Source organism: Canis aureus, chromosome 32, assembly GCF_053574225.1.
Source record: "Canis aureus isolate CA01 chromosome 32, VMU_Caureus_v.1.0, whole genome shotgun sequence".
NCBI classification, from domain to species: domain Eukaryota; kingdom Metazoa; phylum Chordata; class Mammalia; order Carnivora; family Canidae; genus Canis; species Canis aureus.
The window spans coordinates 2759196-2784210 of record NC_135642.1 but is presented as its reverse complement, the minus strand read 5'-3'; positions in this window follow the sequence as shown (position 1 = coordinate 2784210).

Below are 25015 nucleotides of genomic sequence, written 5' to 3'. Positions count from 1 at the left end.
TTAAGCTCTAAGCTTTTTTTTTCTTTTTTTCCTGTAACTGAAGTAATGTAAATTTTAGCTCTTATTCACAGGGGCCTGGGATGGCAGTACTTGTGCTAACAGTGAACTTAAAGTGGAATCGCCTCAATTTTGTCAGCCTCCACAGAGACAAGATACTGAAGTTTAAAACTCCAAATTTTAGGGGCTGCCCTGGTGGAGACCTACGCTCTTCGTGCCCAGGAGAGTGTCCTCCCACTCCTGGCCTTTGCTGGCCTGTCCCAGGAACGCGGCCCGGTGACTGCACAGGGGTTTGCAGCTTATGGCCACACAGGGCAGACAGCTGGCCCGAGTCCCACTGCTCTCAGCCGCGTTCCCGCTCCTGTGCCTGGGAACAGTTGGTGCCACCATCCTTGGGTCCCGTCGGATCCTGAGCCCACCCTGTCGCTCCAGGGACTGTACCTGACTTCACCAACTGAACACCTTAAGGCTGGTGTGTCCCCCACTCTAGGAGACTTCTGAAAGTTCACATTTTGTGCTCTGCTGCATATAATACTGTGCGTAGAACCATCAGCTGGCTCCCTGCCCTTGTGGAATCCGGAGCTATGTCTCTCCAAGATAAACTGATTGATTTTTTTTAAGATTTTATTTTTCTGTAACCTCTACAGCCAACATTGGGCTTAAACATGCTACCCCAAGAACAAAGTCCCATGTTCTTACGAAGCACACCGAGCCAGTTAGGCTCCCTTTGATTGATTGATACATGTTAATTGAAGCAGGGATGTTGCATGTGTCAGGGCAGAAACTGAGGCCACGCTTTGAGGTGTGGTGGAGTCATTTGGACCTTGATCAATGTTAAAGAAACCATAGCTTCCCTGGGAGCCCAAGGAGCAGGGACCACATACGTGAAAATTAGATAATTTCCTTTTCTGTAGTAGTTATCTTACTGTCTATTTATTTAAAGTGCTATTCAATGGTAAATGTCAATGTAGGATTGGGATACAGTGAGAACATTCTAGGATTTGGAGGTAACTAAAGCTCCCCGTCAAGGACTCAATGTTCCAGTTCGATGCAGAGATAGGCAAGGAAGCAAAGAGTTATGACACATGGCACTGGGGTGCCTGGCTGTCCTGGTTGGGGGATCTTGAACTCAGGGTTATGAGTTTGAACACCGTATTGGGTATAGACAGGACATAAAATTAAAATATTTAACAAATAATAAATGGATGAACAAATAAAGCATGACATCAAAGGTAAGTGTCTCACCTGTGAACTATTCTTGATCGCCCCGTTTACACTACTTGGCCCAGATGACGTCCTCCACAAGGGATAGTACTGCCCGAGTGGAAGTGGGTGTCTTTCATTGTAAGACCTGTGGTTCCCCTCATTCTGCTGAGAGAGAAGGGCCACGAAGGCACGAGTTCGGGGGATTAGCATACACCTACAAAATGATCGTTTCTGAACCCGGTAGCCAGAGCTCAGCCTCCTTTTAGGACCGGATATCATAAAGAAGCCTCTTTGGTCATTGGTTTGGATGTAGGGTGGAGGCTAAACTAGAATTAGGAAGAACAAAGGAGGAGGAAATCCAGAAGCTGAAAGAGAGGAGGAAAGATTTCACCATCCGTAGCCTTCACAGGGACCTGGTGTCCTTTCCTAAGAGGGGCCCCCCCATTAAAGTATGCTTCCTGTCCCTCTGCTCTCCTTGTAGGAACCCAGCAGGCACATCTCCTTGCCTCCAGCACCTCTGCAGTAGTGATTTATAGCGTCTTCCATGTATGCTATTGGGGACCACAGCGTTATGTATGTAAACATTCACATGCTGTTTGACAACATAGGGGGATTCCGACTTTTGTTGGTTTTGGTGTGAGTGTGTGTCTATCACATGCAGGTATCAAATGCAGCTATTGGATCCTCTGTCTGGGTCACCCAAACACCGACATGGTTGGCACAACATCATTTCTGGTGCTGGCGCTGGGCAGCTTGCTGGACTCTCCTGGCTGACCCGGGGCTGGCTCATGCAGTGACTTTCAGCTGGAGGGTCAGCTGAGCTGGAAGTTCTGGCTCGGCCACATTCCCATGTCCAGCAGTGGTTCCCGCTGAGCGCCAGCTGCTTCTCTTCTCCCCAATGCCTCTCCAACAGGGAGCTAGACCTCGGTGCCACCCTGGGGGGATCTCCAGAGGCACCGGGTGCCCATTACGGAGAGCCATGGGGCAGCCTGTGTGTGGGAGTAGGGGTGGTGATGAGGCTGGGGTTCCTCGATCCCCTGTGCTGCCTGGCCTTCATGCTGAGCCCCATGCTCACCCAGCCCCTACTCAATCGGGCAAGGAGGGTGTCCTCTACACGCTGGTGTGAGAGATCCAGCACCACAAGGTGTGCACACTGAGTCCACCTGGTGTGGGTGGCCCAGGTGCATGAGCTGCAAGTGTGGGACCCAGGAAATATAACAATAATCCCCTACCCCTGGACAAGCAGAGCAGGACTGATTCCATTTTGTGCTACACCCGCCACCTCCCCTGTGACCCCCACATAACCTGCTTATGTCTTAAGGCACAGTCCCAACCCAGTCAAACCGCTGGGCACACCCTAATCGGAAATCGGCTCATAACAATGTAACCCTGCTCTGTGCCCGCCAAAAGTGTGGGCCGATTCTGATCAAAGTAATAGTCCAGGTCAAGTGGATCCTATAGGGTAAGGTGTCATTCAATCGGCTACCTGCGTGTTGACCGACACGACTGTGCAACTTTCTGTGTATCCTATGGGCCACTGGCCCCTTTAAAGCTGCTATGCCTATTAGTCTCAGGGTCCAATTCCCTGCTCTGCTGTGTCGGGTGCACTTGGACTCAAGCTCCAGCTTGTAAAGAAATCCTCGGAGTTTGCATCGGTGACGGCTCATCGGTGGTTTCTTGGATTTGCAATCTTGGGCACAACACAAGGGCCTGCTGTCCTGACATATCTTCCAGGGTCATGCTGACGGCCCCACAGGCCCTCTCTTCCCCAGGCACACAGGCACAGAGATGTGGGGAGGGGAGGAAGTACCTCAGAACCCAGCCAGCCCCGGCCCCCTTGACAGAAGGAGCAGTTTATAAGGCAATTTATAAAATAGAATCAAAGAAAATAAATGAAAATAAATCACAAACCACAAACGAAGCTAGACCCTTCTTTCCAAGCAGAGCTGAAGCTCTGCAGCCTCTGTGGTCCGACATCTTGGTGGCAGCAAATGGTCTGTGCGGGGTCTGGGGATTGGCCATGGCGCTGATTGTCAGGTGCACATCTGCCTGGGAGATGCATCTGCGGGGTCAGAGGTGGGGTGCGCATCAGCGCGTCTGAACTCCAGCGGGCAGCGCTGTGCTGCTCACTCGGAACCGGCCCAGATGGGCGGGATATGGGTGGGGTCTCTGGGTCCTCTGGCTCTAGGGCTGAGCATCCTGCCCCCCATCTGCAGGGGCCTCCACAGAAGAGCCCACAAGCCCCCGGGTCTCTACCGCTTCTCTCAGAATCCTGCATTCACTCTACCTGCGTCCAAGCTTCTTTTGGTTTTCTTTTTTTATCTCAGACTGTTGTGCCCAAGATTGCGAATCTGAGAAATCTCCGAGAAGCCGACACTGATGCAAACACACGAGGGTTTATTTACCACCTCGAGCTTGTGTCCAAGTATAGCCGACAGAGCGGAGCAGGGACTTGGACCCTGAGGTGGCTTTTAGCTTAGTTTTAAGGGCTGGTCTCGGGGACCTCCAGAACGGCTGGAGCAATTCCTCAAGTTCTGTTTACATTTTGATATGGGACCTTCAAGGGCATTGAGCTCTGTTCTCATTCTAATAGGGGCTTCCTGCCCTTGGCTTGGGATCAGTTTTGATTCAATAGTGGGGCTTTCTAGGACATAAAGCTGTAAAAATCAAAGGATCCACACCTGGAAGGGGGACGTCACACTGTCCCTATATGCTGAAGATGCGGAACTAGAAACAGGCAACCCCAGAGCCTCCACCAAAACCTGTTAGAACTAAGGAGTGGGTTCAGTAAAGTCACGGGACACAAACTGAAACTACAGAGCAGAGTAGCCTTGCTGTGTCCTGACAATGAGCACTCTAGAAGGAAAGGAAGAATGTGAAGGCCTTCTCAGGAGCATCAGGAGAATAAATAATGAGACTGAACCAAAGGAGCACAAGACTTGTGCACTGAGCCATATCAGGCTCTGGGAGGCCATCCTGGGCTTGTGGGGTGGGAGCCTCATCTTGTGAAAATGTCCACAGTTCCTGAAGCCACCCTCAATTTCAAAGTCATTCCTATCAAAATCATGGTGGCAGAACTTAGAAATAGGAAAAAAAAAAACATAACACCCATCCTCCTCAACAAATAACCCCAGGCAGCAAATCAGTATTGGAGAAGCAGGACGGAGTGAGACGCAGCACTTTCCAATTTCCCCTGTTATGCCCCACCCCTCCAGCGACCCTCAGTTCATTTCCTATCGTTAAGAGTCTGTATTTCCTGCATCTGGTTTGATCTTATTTGTCTTTCCTTCCCTTCACAGTAGTTCATCTGCTTTGCTTCTTGAATTCCACATATGAATGACACCACACGGTCATTCTCTTTCCCAACTGACTTACTTCACTTAACATGATCCCTTTAGTTCTATCCACATCATTGCAAATGGCAAGATTTCCTTCTCTTTGATACCTGAGTACCTTTCCTCTCTCTATGACCATCATCTATCTCCCATCCTCTTTATCCATGATCTGCCACAGGGTACTGAGGCTCCTCCCACAGTTTGGCTACTATGGACCCAGCTGCTGTGGACATTGGGGTGCAGTTGCCCCACGTCTCACTGCATCTGTATCTTCGGAGTAAGCTCCAGGCCGTTCTCCTGCTGGTCGCAGGGTGACTCTATTTGTAACTTCCTGAGGGGCCTCCACACTGTTTCCAGGGCGGCTCCACCAGCCCGCGGTCCCGCCCACAGTGGAAGACGGTTGAGTGAGTTTTGCAGGACGTGGTAAAAGTCTGGTCCACATTTCATTTCGCGTCCTGTGGGCTCCAATTCCTTGTTCTTAAGTATTTCTGGGAAGCGGGGTGTTGGGCTCCTTTTCAGTGAGATGTTTCCGAAGCTAACAGGCCCCAGCTGGAACCTGAAAGTGTCCCGCAGGGGGCGCCCGAGGCCAGACCCCTCCCATGGGGCAGGCATGTGCAGTAGGCCTCCTCTGCCTGCACTATCAGGAGCCAGCCTGTGCTGAGGAGGCCTCAGGGGGATGTGGGGAGGCGTCTATGCTGATGACCTGCAGCCTCCAGAGGACCCGCGGGAAGTCTTCAGGGGAAATTGGGTCGCGTTCATGCTGACAGAAGCCCCGGTCTCCTCAGGACCCAAGGTTAGGTTTAGGAAGATGTGGGCCCCCATCCACCCTGACAGGAGCCCCTGGGCCCCCTCAGGACCTGCGGGGAGTCTTCAGGAAGATGTGTGCCTACATCCACACTGACAGGAGCCCTGAGCCACCTCAGGACCCACAGGGAGGTTTCAGGAAATTGTGGGCCCGCATCCACGCTGACAGGCGCCCCTGAGCAGCCTCAGGACCAGCGGAGAGGCTTCAGGAGGATATGGGCCTACATCCACGCTGACAGGAGCCCCTGAGTCGCCTCAGGACCTGCGGGGAGGCTTCAGGAAGATATGAGCCTACATCCACGCTGACAGGAGCCCCTGAGCCACCTCAGGACCTGCGGGGAGGCTTCAGAAAGTTGTGGTGCGATGTCCACTCTGGCAGGAGCTCCCAGGCCCCTAGGACATAAGTTGAGGCTTCTGGAAGCTGGGGGCTGCATTCATGGTTACAGGAGCCCCGGCCTCCTCAGAACCCTCGGTGATGCTTTGGGAGGACTTGGGGCCACATGGACAGAACAGGACCCTGACTTCCTCAGGACCCCCGGTGTAGACTTGGGGAAATATGGGGATGCGTCCATGCAGACAGAAGACCCCAGCCTTGTCAGGGCCTGTGGTGAGGCCTGAGAAAAATGTGGGTGCCACATCCACACTGACAGGAGTCTCCAGCCCCCTCAGAACCCACTGTGAAGGTTTGGGAAGATTATGGGCCACATCCATGCTGACAGGAGCCCCGAGCCTCCTCAGGTCTTATGGTGAGGCTTGAGGAAAATGTGGGGCCACGTCAACCCTGACAGGAACCGCATCCTCCTCAGGACCAGCACTTTGGCTTCAGGACATATGGGGCTGCGTCTATGCTGACAGGAGCCCACAGCCCCCTCAGGACCTGCGGTGAGTTTTCTGTGGGACGTGGGACCATGTCCATGCTGACAGGAGCCCCCGGCTTCCTGAGGACCTGCTGTGAGGCTTCCAGAGGATGTGAGACATAGTCCACAGTGACAGGAGTCCCGGAGTCCTCAGGACCCGCTGACTATGACTCAGGAACACGTTGGGCCATGTCCACACTTAAAGGAGCCCGGCTCGCTTGGACCCCCTGGAGGAATCTGGAAGAGCCATTGGGGGCCACGTCTACATCAGAAGGGACTCCTCAGAACCACAGGGTAAGTGAAAGGGCAGAATGAATGGTAGGGTTAGGGGAGGGGAGGCAGTTGGTGGTTAGCCTTAGGTTATACGTTAGGTGTTAGTGATTATGCTTATGGTTATGGATTAGAGGTTAGGTGAGGTATAAGGGTAATGGTCAGTAGTTAAGTGTTAGGATGGGGGTTAGGGTAAGGGACAGGATTTAGTGTTAGGGTTAGGGTTTAGGCTCTAGGGATTCGGGCAGGAGGTTAGGAGTAGGGGATAGGGTTATGGTTAGAGTTAGGGTTGGGCTTAGGTTTTCTTTTTTTTTTGTTTTTTTTGGGCTTAGGTTTTCAGTTAGGGTTAGGGGTTAGTGTGTAAGTTAGGGTTAGGGTTTAGGGTGAGGGGCTAGGGTTATAGTTAGAGCTAGGTTTAGAATTAGGGCGAGGGTTAGGGTTAGGATAGGGTTTAGGACAAGGGTTAGGGTTATTGTTTGGTTAGGGGTTAGGGTTAGGGACAGGTCAGGGTCAGGGTACGGATTTGGAAGAGAGTAAGAGATACGTTAAGGGAGTGGGTTAGGGGTTAGTTTTAAGGTATGGGTTAGGGTACAGTTTGGGGTATGAGATAGGATTAGTATTAGAGGGTTAGGGTTAAGGTACAGGTTAAGGTCAGGAATAGGGTTTGAGTACATTAAGTTCAATTTAGGTTTTTAGATTAGGGTTAGGGTTACAGTTAGATTTAAGGTAGCGGTCAGGGTTAAGGGTTTAGAATAGGTTTAGGAGTTAGGTTGAGGTTTGGCAGAAAGGTTCAGTGACTGTGTTTCAGTCTTGGGGTTTGTGTTTGGTTTTTGATTAGTGATAGGTCTTGTTTAAGGGTTAGGTCAACATTAGGCTTAAGTGTAGGGTTAGGGTTATATCTGTGTGATTAGAGTTTGGGTCCTGGCATGTGCCTGCAGTGGGCCTCCTAGTATCTTGGGCAGTTTAGTTTTATGCACTCTATTTAGGTTTTGGGTTCAAAGATAGCCTGACTCCACCAAGTCAGTGGCCTCCCCAGAAAATCAAAATCCAGGCTTCTGCTGGGGTCAGAATAGACATGGCAGGCTTCTCCCGAGCTGAGCTAAGGAGGGGATTTGTGACTCTAAAGACTATTTGGATTTTCATTTGCCTTTCTGATTTTATTTCTTGTGCGCACATGTTTCATCAATAATACCAATTATTATTTTAAAGTTTTACTTGAATTCCTCTTTGTAAACACAGTATGATATACTTTCATGTTTACCACAAGGTGATTCAACCCTTGGATACAACGCCTGGTACTGGTCACAGGTGCTCTCCACTATCCCCATCACCTGGTTCCCCATCCCCCCCACCTTCCTCTGGTATTTATTAGTTTATTCTCTGTGGTTAATAGTGTGTTTTTTTATTTGCTTCTCTCATCCCCCCCCTCCGCCCCTTTGCCAGTTTGTTTGGTTTCTTAAAATTCACATGTGAATACAATTGTATGGTATTTGGTATATGTCTTCCTCTCACTGAGTTCATTTAGCATAAGTCCTTTCCACTTCTCCCACGTCATTGTAAATGGCTTCGTTTCATCCCTTCTGATGAATGAGTGATGCCGCTGTGTGTATATTAACCACATCGTCTCGGCCCATTCATCTGTCGATGGACATCTGGGCTGTATCCACAGTTTGGCTCTTGTTGGTAATGCTGCTACAAACACTGGGCTGCTTGTTCCTCTTTGAATCTACTAAACCACTTCTGTATCCTTGGGGTAAATACCTAGCTGTGCAATTTTGGAATCGTAGTGTAGCTCTATTTTTAACCTTTTAAAAAATTGTTTTTATGATAGTCACAGAGAGAGAGGCAGAGACACAGGCAGAGGGAGAAGCAGGCTCCGTGCACTGTGAGTCCGACGTGGAATTCGATCCCAGTTCTCCAGGATCGCGACATGGGCCAAAGGCAGGTGCCAAACGGCTGAGCCACCCCGGAATCCCCTATTATCAACTTCTCGAGGACCCTTCACAGTGTTTTCCACAGTGGCTGCACCTGTTCGCCTGCCCACCAGGGATGTAAGAGGCCTCGCTCTTCTCCATAGCCTCAACGACACCTGTTGTTTCTTCTGTTCTTAACTTTAGCCATTATGATGGCTGTCAGGTGACATCTCATTGTGGTTTTGGTTTGCATTTCCCTGTTGATGGGTAATGCTGAGTGTTTTTCCGTGTGTCTCATGGCGATCTGGATGTCTTGTCAGAGACAAAGTCCATTCGTGTCTTCTGCCCATTGGCAGTTGGATAAGTTGTGTTTAGGAGGCTGAGATTTATATTTCCTTTATGTATTTTGGATACTAAATCTTTATTGGATGTGTTGTTTACAAATATCTCCTCTCATTTTGTATGTTGCCTTTTAGGTTTGGTTGTTTCCTTCACTTTGTGGAAGCTTTTCAATTTGATGAAGTCCCAATAGTATTTTTGCTTTTGTTTCCCTCACCTTAGAGGCATATCTAGAAAGAAGATCCAATGGCAAATGTCAAAGACGTTTGCTATCTTTTCTTCTTTGTAGGGTTTCAGGTCTCACATTTAGGTCTTTTATCCATTTTGAAATTATTTTTTATATATATGGTGTAAGAAAGTGGTCCAGTTTCATTCTTCTGCATGTGGCTGCCTGGTTTTCCCAATACCATTTGTTCTTATCCTGGGGTCAGGATTAGGGTTTGTTGAATTGACTGTCTTTGTGCTTTGGATATTCCTTCCTGCCTTGTTGTCGATTATTGGATCATAGAGTTACAGGTTTGTATCTTTTTTCGGATTTCCATTCTGTTCTATTGATCTAAGCGTCTCCTGTTGGGAGATCCTTGATTAGTGATTCAATTTCTTAGCTGGATATCTGTCTGTTCAAGTCTTATTTCTTTCTTTTTCATTTTTACTATGTTATATATTTCTAGGAATTGATCTATTTCTTCCAGGTTCTAGGATGCTGGCATATCTTTTTTCATAATGTTCTCTTATAATCGTTTGTATTTCTCTAGTGTTGGTTGTTATATCTCTTTTCTCATTTGTGATTTTATTTGGGACCTTACTCATCATTTTATCTTTTTTCATTTTTTAATTTTTTTTAAATTTATTTATGATAGTCACAGAGAGAAAGAGAGAGAGAGGCAGAGACACAGGCAGAGGGAGAAGCAGGCTCCATGCACCGGGAGCCCGCTGTGGGATTCGATCCCGGGTCTCCAGGATCACGTCCTGGGCCAAAGGCAGGCGCCAAACCACTGTGGCACCCAGGGATCCCCTATTTTTAACTTCTCGAGGACCCTCCAGACTGTTCCACAGTGGCTGAAACTTTACTTATGTATTCATGAGAGACAAAGAGAGGCAGAGGTATAGACACAGGGAAATTGAGGCTCCATGCGAGGAGCCTGATGTGGGACTTCATTCCCCAAGACCCCGGGATCATGACCTGAGCCAAAGCACATGCTCAACCACTGAGGCACCCAGGTGCCTTGCTGATTCAATTCCTTTGCTAGTTATGGGTCTGTTCACATTTTCTATTTCTTCCTATTTCAATTTTGCTCATTTGCACATTTCTGGGGATTTGTCCATTTCTTCCAGGTCTCCCAGTATGTTAGCATATAATCTTTCATAGTATTCCCTTACAATTGTCTAATTTTTCTGATGTTGATTGTCATCACTCTTCTCTCATTTGTGGTTTTATTTATTTAGGTCTTTTCTCTTTTCTCGTTGATAAGGCTGGCTAGGGCTTGATCCATTTTCTTAATTATTTTGAAGAACCATCTCTTTGTTTCGTTATTCCATTCTACTGCTTTGTTGTTTCTGTATTGTTTATTTCTCCTCTCATCTTTATTTTCCCCTCTTCTATAGGCATTAGGCTTTGTTTGCTATTCCTTTTCCAGCTCCTTAAGGTGTAGGGCTAGGCTGTGTATTGGAGACTTCTTCTTTCTTGAGGTAGGCCTGTATTGCTATGTACTTCCTTCTAAGGACTGCCTTTGCTACATCCTAGAGGTTTGGAGAAACATGTTTTCATTTTCATTTGTTTTAAATTTCCTCTTTAATTTTCTGGTTGCTCCATTCATTCTCTAGTAGGATGTTCATAATCTCCACGTATTTTTGGTCTGTCCAAATTTTTTCTTACTGTTGACTTCGAGTTTCATAGTGTCGTGGTCCAAAAATGTACAGGGTGTGATATCAACCTTCTTGTACCTGTTGTACCTGTTGAAGGCTGATTTGTGGGCCATGATATGATCTGTTCTGGAGAATGTCCCATGTGCACTTGAAAGGAATGTATATTCTGCTTTAGGATGAAATGTTCAAACTATATCTGTTGAGTCCCTGGTCCAGTGTGTCAAAGCTATTTTCCCCTTGTTGATTTTCTGTATAGACCATCGGTCCATTGCCATAAGTGGGTGTTAAAATCCCCTGTCATTGTATTATTATCAGTGACTTTCTGTATGTTTGTTGTTAATTGGTTTCTATATTTAGGTACTCCCATGTTGGCAGCATAAATATTTAGTTGTTTGAACATATTTTTAAAAATAAATTTAATTTTTATGGTGTTGAATTTACCAACAAACAGAATAACACCCAGTGCTCATCCCCGCAAGGGCCCCCCTCAGTGCCCTTCACCCATTCACCCGCACCCCTCGCCCTCCTCCCCGTAAAGCATCCCTAGTTCCTTTCTCAGAGTTAGGAGTATTTATGTTCTGTCTCCCTTTCTGATATTTCCCACCCGTTTCTTCTCCATTCCCTTAAATTCCCTTTCACTATTATTTATACTCCAAATGAATGAGAACATAAACTGTTTGTCCTTCTCCGATTGACTTACTTTCGTCAGCATAATACCCTCCATTTTCATCCACGTTGAAGCAAATGGTGGGTATTTGTCATTTCTAATGCCCAAATAATATTCCATTTTATACATAAACCTCATCTTCTTTACACTTTCATCTTTCCATGGACACCAAGGCTCCTTCCACAGTTTGGCTATTTTGGACATTGTGTTATAAACTTCAGGGTGCAGGAGCCCCGGCGTTTCCTTGCATCTGAGTCTATGGGATATATTCCCAAAGGTGCAATTGCTGGGTCGTCGGGCAATTGAGTTTTTATCTCTTTGAGGAACCTCCACTCACAATATTAATTCTGCCAATCCATGAGTATGGAATATATTTTTCCATCTTTTTGTATCTTCCTCAATTCTTTCAGAGGCGTTCTATAGTGTTTATGGTTGAGATCCTTTACCTCCTTGGTTAGGTTTATTCCTAGGTATTTTATGCTTTTGGGTGCATTTGTAAATGAGATTGCCTTCTCAAATTTTATTTCTTCAGCCTCATTGTTAGTGTATTGAAATGCCATTGATTTCTGGGCATTGATTTTGTATCCTGCCATGCTACCAAATTGCTGTATGAGTTCTAGCAATCTTGGGGGGGAGGATTTTGGGTTTTCTAGGTAGAGTATCATGTCATCGGCGAAGAGGGAGAGTTTGACTGCTTCTTTGCCAATTTGAATGCCTTTATTTCTTTTTGTTGTCTGATTGCTGAGGCTATGACTTCCAGTACTATGTTGAATAGCAGTGGTGAGAGTGAACATCCCTGTCTTGTTCCTGATATTAGGGGAAATGCTCCCAGTGCTTCCACATTGAGAATGATATTTGCTGTGGGCTTTGCATAGATGGCCTTTATGATGGCAAGGAATGTTCCCTCTATCCCTACGCTCTGAAGTGTTTTGATCAGCAATGGATGCTCTATTTTGTCAAATGCTTTCTCTGCATCTAATGAGAGGATCATATGGTTCTTGGTTTTTCTCTTGCTGGTACGATGAATCACAGTGATTGTTTGACAAGTGTTGAAACAGCCTTGTGTCCCGGGGATAAATCCTACTTGGTCATGGTGATTAATTTTCTTAATGTACTGTTGGATCCTATTGGCTAGTATCTTGTTGAGAATTTTTGCATCCATGTTCATCAGGGATATTGGTCTGTAATTCTCCTTTTTGGTGGGGCCTTTGTCTGGTTTTGGAATTAAGGTGATGCTGGCCTCATGGAAAGAATTTGGAAGTACTCCATCTCTTTCTATCTTTCCAAACAGCTTTAGTAGGAGAGGTGTGGTTTCTTCCTTAAACGTTTGATAGAATTCCCCTGGGAAGCCATCTGGCCCTGGACTTTTGTGTCTTGGGAGGTTTTGGATGACTGCTTCAATTACCTCCCTGGTTATTGGCCTGTTTAGGTTTTCTGTTTCTTCCTGTTCCAGTTGTTAGTTTGTGGCTTTCCAGGATTGCGTCCATTTCTTCTAGATTGCCTAATTTTTTGGCGTATAGCTGTTCATAATATGTTTTTAAAATCGTTTGTATTTCCTTCGTGTTGGTAGTGATCTCTCCTTTCTCATTCATGATTTTATTAATTTGAGTCTTCTCTATCTTCTTATTAATCTGGTTGGCTAATGGTTTATCTATCTTATTAATTTGTTCAAAGAACCATCTCCTGGTTCTGTTGATCTATTCCACATTCCTTCTGGTCTCGATTTCCTTGAATTCTGCTCGAATTCTAATTAAGTCTATTCTTCTTTTGGGTGTAGGATATATCTGTTGTTTCTTTCTAGCTCCTTTATGTGTAAGGTTAGCTTTTGTATTTGAGTTCTTTCCAGTTTTTGAATGGATGCTTGTGTTGCGATGTATTTCCCCCTTAGGAATGCTTTTGCTGCATCCCAAATATTTTGAACGGTTGTATGTTCATTCTCATTAGTTTCCATGTATCTTTTTAATTCTTCCTTAATTTCCTGGTTAACCCTTTCATCTTTTAGCAGAATAGTCTTTCACCTCCACGTGTTTGAGGCCCTTCCAAACTTATTGTTGTGATTTAGTTCGAATTTCAAGGCATTATGCTCTGAGAATCTGCAGGGGATGATCCCAGTCTTTTGGTATCCGTTCAGACCCTATTTGTGACCCAGTATGTGGTCTCTTCTGGAGAAAGTTCCATGTGCAGTTGAGAAGAATGTGTATTCAGTTGAGTTTGGATGTAAAGTTCTGTATATATTTGTGAAATCCATCTGGTCCAGTGTATCATTTAAAGATCTCATTTCTTTGGAGATGTTGTGCTTACAATAACTATCCAGTATAAAATGGGCTAGATTGAAGTCACCAAGCATAAGATAAGTATTATTTAAGTATTTCTTCACGTTTGTTATTAATTGGTTTAAATATTTGGCGACTCCCACATTTGGGACATATATATTGAAGTTCGTTAAGTCCTCTTGTTGGATAGATCCTTTAAGTACGATGTGTCTCTCTTCATCTCTCATTTCAGTCTTCAGGGTAAATTTTAGTTTATCTGATATAAGGATGGCTACCCCTGCTTTCTTTTGAGGACTGTTTGAATGGTAAATGGTTCTTCAAACTTTTATTTTCAGGCTGTAGGTGTTCTTCTGTCTAAAATGAGTCTCTTGTAGACAGCAAATAGTGCGTCCTGCTTTTTTATCCAGTCTGAAACCCTGGGCCTTTTGATTGGGTCATTAAACCCGTTCACGTTCAGAGTTACTATCGACAGATATGAGTTTAGTGTCATTATGATATCTCTTCAGTCCTTGTTTTTGTGGATTGTTCCACTGAACTTCTTCATAAAGGGGAATTTTAAGAGTCCCCCTTAAAATTTCTTGCAAAGCTGGTTTGGAGGTCACATATTCTTTCAGTTCAGCTCTTTATCTCTCCTTCCATTTTGAATGAGAGCCTTGCTGGATAAAGTATTCTTGGTTGCATGTTCTTCTCATTGAGGACCCTGAATATATCCTGCCAGCCTTTCTGGGCTGCCAGGTCGCTGTGGAGAGGTCTGCTGTTACCCTAATGCTCCTCCCCATAAAGGTCAGGGATTTCTTGTCTCTTGCTGCTTTAAGGATCTTCTCTTTATCTTTGGAATTTGCAAGCTTCACTATTAAATGTCGAGGTGTTGGACGCCTTTTATTGATTTCATGGTGATATCTCTTTATTTCCTGGATCTGAATGCCTGTTTCCATTCCCAGATTAGGAAAGTTTTCAGCTCGGATTTGTTCAAATACATATTCTGGCCTTCTGTCCCTTTCGGTGCCCTCGGTACCCCCAATTACACATAGGTTTTTCTTCCTCAGGCTGTCGTTTATTTCCCTTAATCTGTCTTCCTGGTCTCTTTTTTTTAAAATTTTTATTTATTTATGATAGTCACAGAGGGAGAAAGAGAGAGAGGCAGAGACATAGGCAGAGGGAGAAGCAGGCTCCATGCACCGGAAGCCTGATGTGGGACTCGATCCCAGGTCTCCAGGATCGCGCCCCGGGCCAAAGGCAGGCGCCAAACCGCCGCGCCCCCCAGGGATCCCCTCTTCCTGGTCTCTTAATTGTCTGTCTCTTTTTTCCTCAGTTTCCCTCTTTGCCATCAACTTGTCTTCTATGTCACTCACTCGTTCTTCCACCTCATTAACCCTCGTCGTTAGGACTTCTAGTTTGGTTTGAATCTTATTCAATTGATTTTTACTTTCTGTCTGATTGTATCTAAATTCTGCAGTCATGAAGTCTCTTGAGTCCTTTATGCTTTTTTCTAGAGCCACCAGTAGCTGTATAATAGTGCTTCTGAATTGGCTTTCTGACATTGAATTGTAATCCAGATTTTGTAACTCTGTGGGAGAGAGGATTGTTTCTGATTCTTTCTTTTTGTGGTGAGGTTTTCCTTCTAGTCATTTTGCTCAGTGCAGAGTGGCCAAAAACAAGTTGAATTTGGAAAAGGAGAAAAAGAGTAGAGAGAAAGAATGAAAGAAAAGAGAAAAAGAAAAAAGAAAAAAGGAAGAAAATAGGAAAAAAGAGAATAAAAGAGAAAGAAAAAGAAAGAAAGGGGGAGAAAAAGGGTGGGGGAAGCAATCAGAATTAAAAAAAGTTGGGGGAGTATCTTCTATTTCTGTATACTTTAAGTCCCTTGACATCCCTTGGAACTTGTCCGTCTAGCTGGTCTTCTGGGGGAGGGGCTTGTTGTGCTGATTTTCAGGTGTTAGCCCTTGTGGCAGCTCCTCTCCCCCTGCCTGGTGTAGCACTTAGTGGAGGTTGTTTACCCCGTGAAGCCCAAGGAGGAACAACCCCAGTGACAGTGGTCAGGTCTGAAAACCGGTATTCAACCCCCACAGTAATTCCAGAGCAGTCCATCTGCAGGGCCTGGGGGCCCGGGGTGGGGCTGCTGATCTGCGGAGCTCTTGGCAGGAGCATCCTTACTGTCCTGGGCCCTCTGGGCCTCTGCCTGTCCCGGGGGAGGCCAAATCCTGGGCTGTGTCCCAGCGCCCTGTTCTCCGGAGCCTGTGCTGTTGGATTCTCGTTCCCAGCCATGCAGCCACCTCTCCATGTAGCTGCCGCCCAAGCCCCTGTGAGCTGCTCCAGGAGCTACTTCCTCTGGCGTAGACCCCTTCACCTAGCTGCTCCCAGGGACCCGCAACCCCCTCCGCACAGAGCCACCACCCGAGCCCCTCAGAGCTGCTCCTGGGTCAATCCATGTGCCCTGCAGCCCTTAAGGAGCTAGGTGCACTCTCCTGGGAGTGTCCCATGGAGCCTGAGGGTATCTCTGCCCTCCTGGGGTACTGCTCTGAATCCTTGTGGGCGCCATTCCACCCTGGAAGATTGGTGCAGCTCCTCCTCTCTGATACAGGGCTCTCCTGACCGGGGAACACTAGCCCTGGCCTTAGCCTGGCTCCTCGTGGGGCCTCTCCCCCTTGGATGTCTTTTGTTTCTTTAGTTCTTTTTCCCATCTTCCTACCTTGATAGAAGCATGAACTTTTCTCACTGTAGCATTCTATCTGGTCTCTGTTTAAATCTCAGGTTGAATTCCTAGATTTTCAGGATGATTTGAAGGTTAAAATTTTCATTTATTTATGATTGTCACAGAGAGATAGAGAGAGAGGCAGAGACACAGGTAGAGGGAGAAGCAGGCTCCATGCACCGGGTACCCGATATGGGATTCGATCCCGGGTCTCCAGGATCGGGCCCTGGGCCAAAGGCAGGCGCCAAACCGTTGCGCCACCCAGGGATCCTGAATTTATTTTTTATATATATGCTGTAAGAAAGTGGTCCAGTTTCATTCTTTTGCATGTGGCTGCCTAGTTTTCCAAACACCATTTGTTCTTATCCAGGGGTCAGGGTTAGGGTTCGTTGAAGAGACTGTCTTTGTGCTTTGGATATTCCTTCCTGCCTTGTTGTCGATTAATGGATCATAGAGTTACAGGTTTGTATCTGGTTTCGGCTTTCCATTCTGTTCTATTGATCTAAGTGTCTCCTGTTGGGAGATCCTTGATTGCTGATTCAATTTCTTTGCTGGTTATCTGTTCAAGTTTCTTATTTCTTCCTTTTTCATTTTGCTATGTTATATATTTCCAGGAATTGATCTATTTCTTCCAGGTTCTATGTTGCTGGCATATAATTTTTCATAATGTTCTCTTATAATCGTTTGTATTTCTCTAGTGTTGGTTGTTATTTCTCTTTTCTCATTTGTGATTTTATTTGGGTCCTTGCTCATCTTTTTATCTTTTTCTTTTTTAAAGATATTATTTATGTATTCATGAGAGATACAGAGAGGCAGAGCTATAGGCAGAGGGAAATTGAGGCTCCATGTGGGGAGCCTGATGTGGGACTTGATTCCACAGGACCCCGGGATCATGACCTGAGCCAAAGGAGATGGTCAACCAATGAGGCACCCAGGTGCATTGCTGATTCAATTCCTTTGCTGGTTATGGGTCTGTTCACATTTTCTATTTCTTCCTATTTCAGTTTTACTCATTTGCATATTTCTAGGCATTTGTCCATTTCCTCCAGGTCTCCCAGTATGTTAGTGTATAAGCTTTCATAGTATTCCCTTAAAATGGTCTTATTTTTTCTGGTGTTGATTGTGATCTCTCTTCTCTCCTTTGTGGTTTTATTTATTTAGGTATTTTCTCTTTTCTCATTGATAAGGGTGAGTAGGGCTTGATCCATTTTCTTAATTGTTTTGAAGAACCGACCCTTTGTTTTGTTATTCCAGTCTACTGCTTTGTTGTTTCTGTATTGTTTATTTCTGCTCTCATCTTTTTTTCCTCTTTTCTATAGCCTTTAGGCATTATTTGCTATCCTTTTCCCGGTCCTGAAGGTGTAGGGTTTGGCTGTGTATTGGAGACTTCTTGTTTCTTGAGGTAGGCCTGTATTGCTATGTACTTCCCTCTTAGGACTACCTTTGCTTGATCCCAGAGGTTTGGAGAAACATGTTTTCATTTTCATTTGTTTTAAATTTCCTCTTTAATTTCCTGGTTGCTCCATTCATTCTCTAATAGGATGTTCATAATATCCACGTATTTTTGGTCTGTCCAAATTTTTTCTTACTGTCGACTTTGAGTTTCATAGCGTCCTGGTCCGAAAATGTACAGGGTGTGATATCAACCTTCTTGTACCTGTTGTATCTTTTGAGGGCTGATTTGTGGGCCATGAATGATCTGTTCTGGAGAATGTCCTATGTGCACTTGAAAGGAATGTGTATTCTGCTTTAGGTTGAAATGTTCAGAGTATATCTGTTGAGTCCCTGCGGTCCACTGTGTCAAGGCTATTTTTCCCTTGTTAATTTTCTGTATAGATGATCGGTCCATTGCCATAAGTGGTTGTTAAAATCCCCTGTCATTGTATTATTATCAGTGAGTTTCTGTATGTTTGTTTTTAATTGGTTTCTATATTTAGGTACTCCCATGTTGGCAGAAAATAAATATTTAGTTGTTCTTGATAGAGAGTCTTTTTAATTATGAAATAATGCCCTATTTCATCACTTCTTACAGTATTTGTTCTTTCTTTTTTGAAATATAAATATTTTATTTATTTATTCATGAGAGATACACAGAGAAGCAGAGGCAGAAACATAGGCAGAGGGAGGGGTAGACTCCCCAAAGGGGGGCTGATTCTGGGTTCCCAGGATCACACCCTGAGCCGAAGGCAGATGCTCAACCACTGAGCCACCAGGTGTCCCCCAGGGTTTGGTTTCAAATCTCATTTTTCTGATATAAGTATGTGTCCTCCAGCTTTTGTTTGATATCCATAGCATGGTAGATGATTTTCCATCCCCTGTCAATCTGCTGGTGTCTATAGGTCTAACGTGAACATCTTGTAGGCAGCATACAGATGGATCTTGTTTTTCTAATAACGATTTTATTTATGAGAAAGAGAGAGAGAGAGAGAGAGAGGCAGAAAATTAGGCAGAGAGAAAAGCATTCTCCCCACCAGGAGCCCAATATGGGACTCGATCCCAGACTCCAGGATCACAGCCTGAGTCAGAGGCAGATGCTCAACCCCTTGAGCCACCCAGGCATCCCAGATCATGTGTTTTAAGCCACTCTGATACCCTATATCTTTTGATTGAAGCATTTAGTCTATCAGCATTCAGAGTGATTATTCAGAGATATGAACTTTGTGCCTTTGTGTTACCGGAAGAGTTGATGTTTCTGGTGACATTCTCTGGGCCTTTCTAGTCTTTGTTGCTTTTGTTCTCTTTTTTTCCCCCACTAGAAGAGTCCCTCTTAAAATTCCTTACTGGAATGTTTAAGTGGTCCTGAACTCCTTTATATTTTGCCTGTCTGGGAAAATAGTTCTCTCTCCTTCTCTCCTGAATGACACGCTTGCTGAAGCAAGAATTCATACAAATTGGATTCCAATTAAAAGAAATTTAAAAACATAAAATAAATTTTTGGTCTTATGATTGAGGAAAATGGCATTTAGGAGGAAAACCAAAGTTGAAAGAGAGGAGGACAGATTTCTCCATCTGTAACCTTCACAGGGACATGATGACCTTTCCAAGGAGGGGCCTTCCCTCCGTAGGATGCTTCCTTCTCCTCTGTCCTCCTTGTTGGAACCCAGCAGGCACATCTCTGTGCCTCCAGCACCTCTGCAGTCGTGGTTTATTGCGTCTTCCATGTATCCTATTTGGGACCACAGCGTCGTGTATAGAATCATCCGGTTGGTGTTAGACAACATTGAGGAGATTCCGACTTTTGTTGGTTTTGTGGTGTGTGTGTCTCTATCACATGCAGCTATCATATGCAGGTTTGGACCCTCTGGCTGGGTCACCCAAATGCCAAAACGGTTGGCACAACATCATTTCTGGTGCTGGCCATGGGCAGATAGCTAGGCTCTCCTGGCAGACCCAGGGCTCGCTCGTGCAGTGACTTTCCGCTGGAAAGCTAACCTTCCGCTGGAGGGTTAGCTGAGCTGGAAGGTCCGGCTTGGCCATATTCTCATTGGCGGCAGTGGGTCGTGCCATGCGCCAGCTGCTTATCTTCTCACGGCTGCCTCTCCAGCAGGGAGCTAGACCTCGGTGCCACCCTGGGGGGAGCTTCTGAGGAGCTGGGTGCCCATGACGGGGAGCGCAGGGGATCCCTGTGTGTGGGAGTTGGGGTGGGGATGGGGCTGTGGTTCCTCGGTCTGCTGTGCTGCCTGGCCTTCAGGCCAAGCCCCATGTTCACCGAGCCCCTACTCACTTGGACAAGGAGGGTGCCCTCCACACTCTGGTGTGAGAGATCCCACACCACAAGGTGTGCATTCTGAGTCCACCTAGTGAGGGTGGCTCAGGTGTGTGAGCTGCAAGTGTGGGACCAAAGAAATTTTACAAAAATCTCCTAGCCCTGGACAAGCAGTGCAGGACTGTTTCCATTTTGTGCTACACCCGCTACCTCCAGGATGACCCCCACATGACCTGCTTATGGCTTAAGGCACTGCCCCAAACTAGTCAGGCCGCTGGGCTCACCCTAATCAGAAATCAGCTCATAACAATGTAACCCTGCTTTGTGCCCCTCAAAACTGTGTCCCGATTCTGACCAAAGTAATACGCCAGCTCAAGTGGATACTATAGGGTAAGGTGTAATTCAATCGGCCACCTGCGTGTGAACCGACATGACTGTGCAACTTTCTGCATATGCATGTGCACTGGCCCCTATAAAGCTACTACGCCTTTTAGTCTCGGGGTCCAAGTCCCTACTCCTCTGTGTCGGGTGCACTTGGACACAAGCTCCACCTTGTAAAGAAACCCTTGGGAGTTTGCTTTGGGGTTTGCTCCTCGGTGGTTTCTTGGATTCACAATCTTGGGCACAACACAAGGGACTGCTGTCCTGACATCCCTTCCAGGGCCATGCTGACCACCGTGCAGGCCCTCTCGGCCCCAGGCACACAAGCACGGGGATGATGGGTGGAGGAATTGCCCCGGAACCCAGCCAGCCCCTGCCCCCTGGACAGAGGGAGCACAGACCTCCGGGTGGCTTTGCACAGACCCTGGTGACCTGAGGCTTCCTGGCTGTCACTCTGTCCCACCACTCCTGGCCTGCGGGGCACAGCCTGAGTCCCAGTAAAGTCTGTCAGATCCTGACCCTGGCATCTGGCCGCCCCTGCAAGGCACATGGGGAAGTCGGCTGTGTGTGCATGGCAGCGCCCCTGCAGGGGCTGGTGGGGCCTGGGTTGTGCCCCCTCTTCCTCTCTGGGGGTCTCTCTAAGCCCCATGCACAGTTTTCTGGGAGACACAGAAATGGGCTGGCTGTGCATTTTCCCACCACAACACTTTATTTACTTTCTACAGCAAATGGGCTCAGAGCCGAGGGTGTGTTCCTTCCCTGGGGAGGGAGACCATTCTGTCCTTTAGGGGAGGACACGTATGACATGGGTTGGGGGGCGGGTGCTGGAGTCCCCCACCTGTGAGCCTGTGTGGAATCCAGGTGGGGACATGTGTTCTGAGGTTTTAGCCTGAGAGACGGTTCTTAGGACAGCAGAGCTGACCTGGACCTACAGCCAATGGGTTCCTGTGATGGGTCCTCGAAGGGCACTTGGTCCCCGGCCTCAGGGTCCTTGGGGCCCCAGCACCTGGAACAGCCTGCCTCCTGGTGTGGGTGCGGGTGGGGCCCACCGGCCTACCCTTGCCTCCCCACCCTGGGGTGTCCCAGGATCCACAGGGCACCCTAGGTCAGCGACCTGGATCTGTGGGGTATACCCAGGGCCCAAGAGGCCACATCCAGCTGTGAGAGGGCTCGCTCAGCCCGAGGCCAGATTCCAGGGCTGGCCAGGGCCATGGGGGGCTGGATCCTATTAGTCTTTGTGTTGGGCCTGGTGGGGGCTCAAATCAACTCAGCCCCCACAGAGCCCAGGGCCAGGTCAGCACAGGTCCCTATGGGGTAGGGGCTGGTGTCCTGTGCAGGGTGTGCCGCCCTAAATGAGGGACAGTGGGCAGAGGCAGGGCATGGCGCATCCTCTGCACCATTCAGGTGCACCCACCCTGTCGGGGGCTCCCTGTCTTTCCTCCTCCCTGCAACCCTTGGGTAGTCTATGGGACACCTGGGCTTTTAATGGGATCAGGGTATGCGGAGAACCCCGGGGAGGCTGAGCATGTCCCACAGGGGGTACCTGTACTGGGTCCTTGCTCGGGGTAAATGGTGTGGGGGTAGATGGTGTGGGGGCAAAAGTATGATTGTGGTGGAGTGTGGGGATGGTGTAGGGAGGATGGTGTTGTGGTATAGTCTGGGTGGGGATTGTGTGGGGCTGTGTGGGTGTGAGGGGGATGGTGTAGGTGGGATCCCATTTGGCATGATAATGTAGGGGAATGATGTGGGAGTAGGGAATGAGCGGGATGTCGTCGGTGGCCTGTGGACACAGGGTATCTCCTTCCCCTAAGATGCAGAAGGAGACATCTACAGTTAAAGGCGAACCCAGTCTGGGGTTTCTTGTGACACCTGCCCCTGAGTCGTGGTGTGGTCAGTGCAGGGCCCTGGCTCGACTGGGGGCATTATTTGGGGGTCATCATAATTTGTATGTTTTCACATTGCAAATTGTCTCAAATTAAATGCATAGAATTTAGAAATATATAAAGCACTGAGAGTGGGTGTCACTCTGACCCATCTGACCCTCATGGGATCGATGTGTGTCCTGCTTCAGCCATGGCCATGCTGCTTGGCCCCCAGGTCCAGTTCTTGCCCCTCCACGTCCCCCACCCCGTCCCCTGTTTCTCAAGGGGCTGTCCCTCTCCCCTATGGTGTTCGGCTCCCATGGCAACCCCTGGAGTCCCCATCCTAGTGGCCTCCTCATCCCTGAGGCCCCCGGGGTGTGGGCATGGTGGTCATCCCCATCACCCTACCATGGAGTGGTGACTTGTTGACTGCTGTTGCTCCCCTGGCCTCAGAGAACCCGTTTTCCCTACCCAGAAGCCACCGGGGCCCCGAAGCCCCCTGACCCAGCAGCCTCACCTGACCCCCTAGCAGTCCTAAAACATGATGTGGCGGCCCAACATCCTGTTGACGTCCAGGTCTACCTGCGTGATGTCCTAGGAGGAGACAAGGGCGTCCACCTTCATTTCCTGTGGGAAAACCTGGGAGGAGGAGCAGGTGTCAGGGACACAGACCTGACCTCTCACAAGCTGCCATGCTGGGCAGGCAGCCCTGGGGCCACCATGGGAATGTGTCCTGCCTAAACCTCCTTCCTTCCTCTGGGAGGCCAGGGACGGCGGGAGTGCCCACCATGCACGTGGGACCTGTGTGACGGCCTGTGCCCAGCTGTTGTGGGCAGGCAGGTGACTGAGTGTCACCCTGGGTGGGAGGGGATAGGGGTTCAGTCCAGGTGGGAGGGGACATGGGGGTGTTGTGCCCAAGATTGGGAATCCGAGAAACCACTAAGGAGCTGACAGCAATGCAAACACACAAGGTTGATTTCCAAACTTGAGCTTGCGTCCAAGTACACCCAACACAGCGGAGCAGGGACTTGGACCCCGAGGTGGATTTTAGCTTAGTTTTAAGGGCTTGTCTCGGGGTCCTCCAGAAGGGCTGGAGCAATTCCTCAAGTTCTGTTTACATTTTTATATGGGTCCTTCAAGGGCATTGAGCTCTGTTCTCATTCTAATAGGCACTTCCAGCCCTTGACGTGGGCTCAGTTCTTATTCTATTGTGGGGGTTTTCTAGGACATTAAGCTGTAAACTTTTGTTTTTTTTCCTGTAACTGAAGTAATGTAAATTTCAGCTCTTCTTCACAGGGGCCTGGGATGGCTGGATTTGTTCAAACGCTGAACGTAAAGTGGATAGGCCTTCATTATCTTGGCCTCCTTGCGTCCCTTCCCATCCTATCTAGCTCCTTCACCCTTCCCCGGAGCTCCTAAGAGAGCAATTGCAAATGACCTCAGCCTGGCAGTGTGTGTTGGGGGACAGGCCCAGGGATTTGGCATCAGGAAGATCTGGGGCGTGGGCGTCCCAGTTGTGCAGTGGGATTCGATGCTGCAGGCTCTTATTCCCTAAGGCTGTCTTGACAACTGACTTTGTACATAGAAAACCTCTCCTTAGTCTTTAAAAGATGAGGAGCGAGTCAAAGCGTTTTTTCTTTGCCCATCTGATTGCTCAGATTCCAATCTGAGGCGTATTTCCTGTTAATAAGGATAATTTACATTCTGTAGTACTATGGTTAAAATATTCTGACACAAGTAATTCAGAGGGATGAGGGTTTCTCATCTCTTTCTTCACAGCTCAGTCACTCATCAGGAAATGCATCTGTATGGATTTGGAATTAATTGAGAGACATTAGTACCAATGGTCCTATTATTATGTGAAGGATTCTTCCCTGAGATTCTTCCCCTGTTTCAAATGACACTGAAACACTGTGAACTCTTTGGAAGACAAATGTCAAGGAGATAAATGTTATGCATTGCTAATTTTAATTTTTTATTTATTTATTTATTTATTTATTTTATTTATTTATGATAGTCACAGAGAGAGAGAGAGAGAGAGATAGAGAGAGAGAGAGAGGCAGAGACATAGGCAGAGGGAGAAGCAGGCTCTATGCACCGGGAGCCTGATGTGGGATTCGATCCCGGGTCTCCGGGATCGCGCCCCGGGCCAAAGGCAGGCGCTAAACCGCTGCGCCACCCAGGGATCCCTGCATTGCTAATTTTAAATGCACTTGCCATATGGTGTCTATTATAATAGAAGTATTTTTATCTGATTTTTGCTATTTATTATCCGTTCCTGCTTTTCAGGTTGAGGAGGCATTATACGTGTTCATAAGTGTTTTTCTTTCCTTCTGATATAAAATTCTTACTTTGTTCCATTCGAAGGAACTCTTTAAGAATAAGGCAAAAGTTCATTCAATGATTCTTAAAATGTCTTCAGACTTGGAGCCTGATTCATTTAAGTCAATTTTCAAAATAAATCTTATTTATTAGGAAAACAAGAAAGATTTACAGGGAAATTGAGAAGATAGTACAGAGCATTCGCATACACTTGCACTCAATTTCTCCATTTATTGATATCTTATATTAGTACAGTACAAATATTAGCTAATGAATCAATATTAAAATAGTCGCATTAACCAAAGACCATACTTTATTCAGATTTCCTTAGTTTTTGCTAAGTTACCACCCCTCATATCACATTCCATTTTTCTTCCTGTTTTCTTAGGCTCCTCTGGATTGTGACAGTCTTTCAGCATTTCCTTGCTGTTGTTGAACTGGAACACTTTGTGAAGTAGAATATTTTGTAAAATTTCCCTCATTTGGGACATTTCTGTTGTTTATCTCATGAGTGAACTGTTTTTTTGG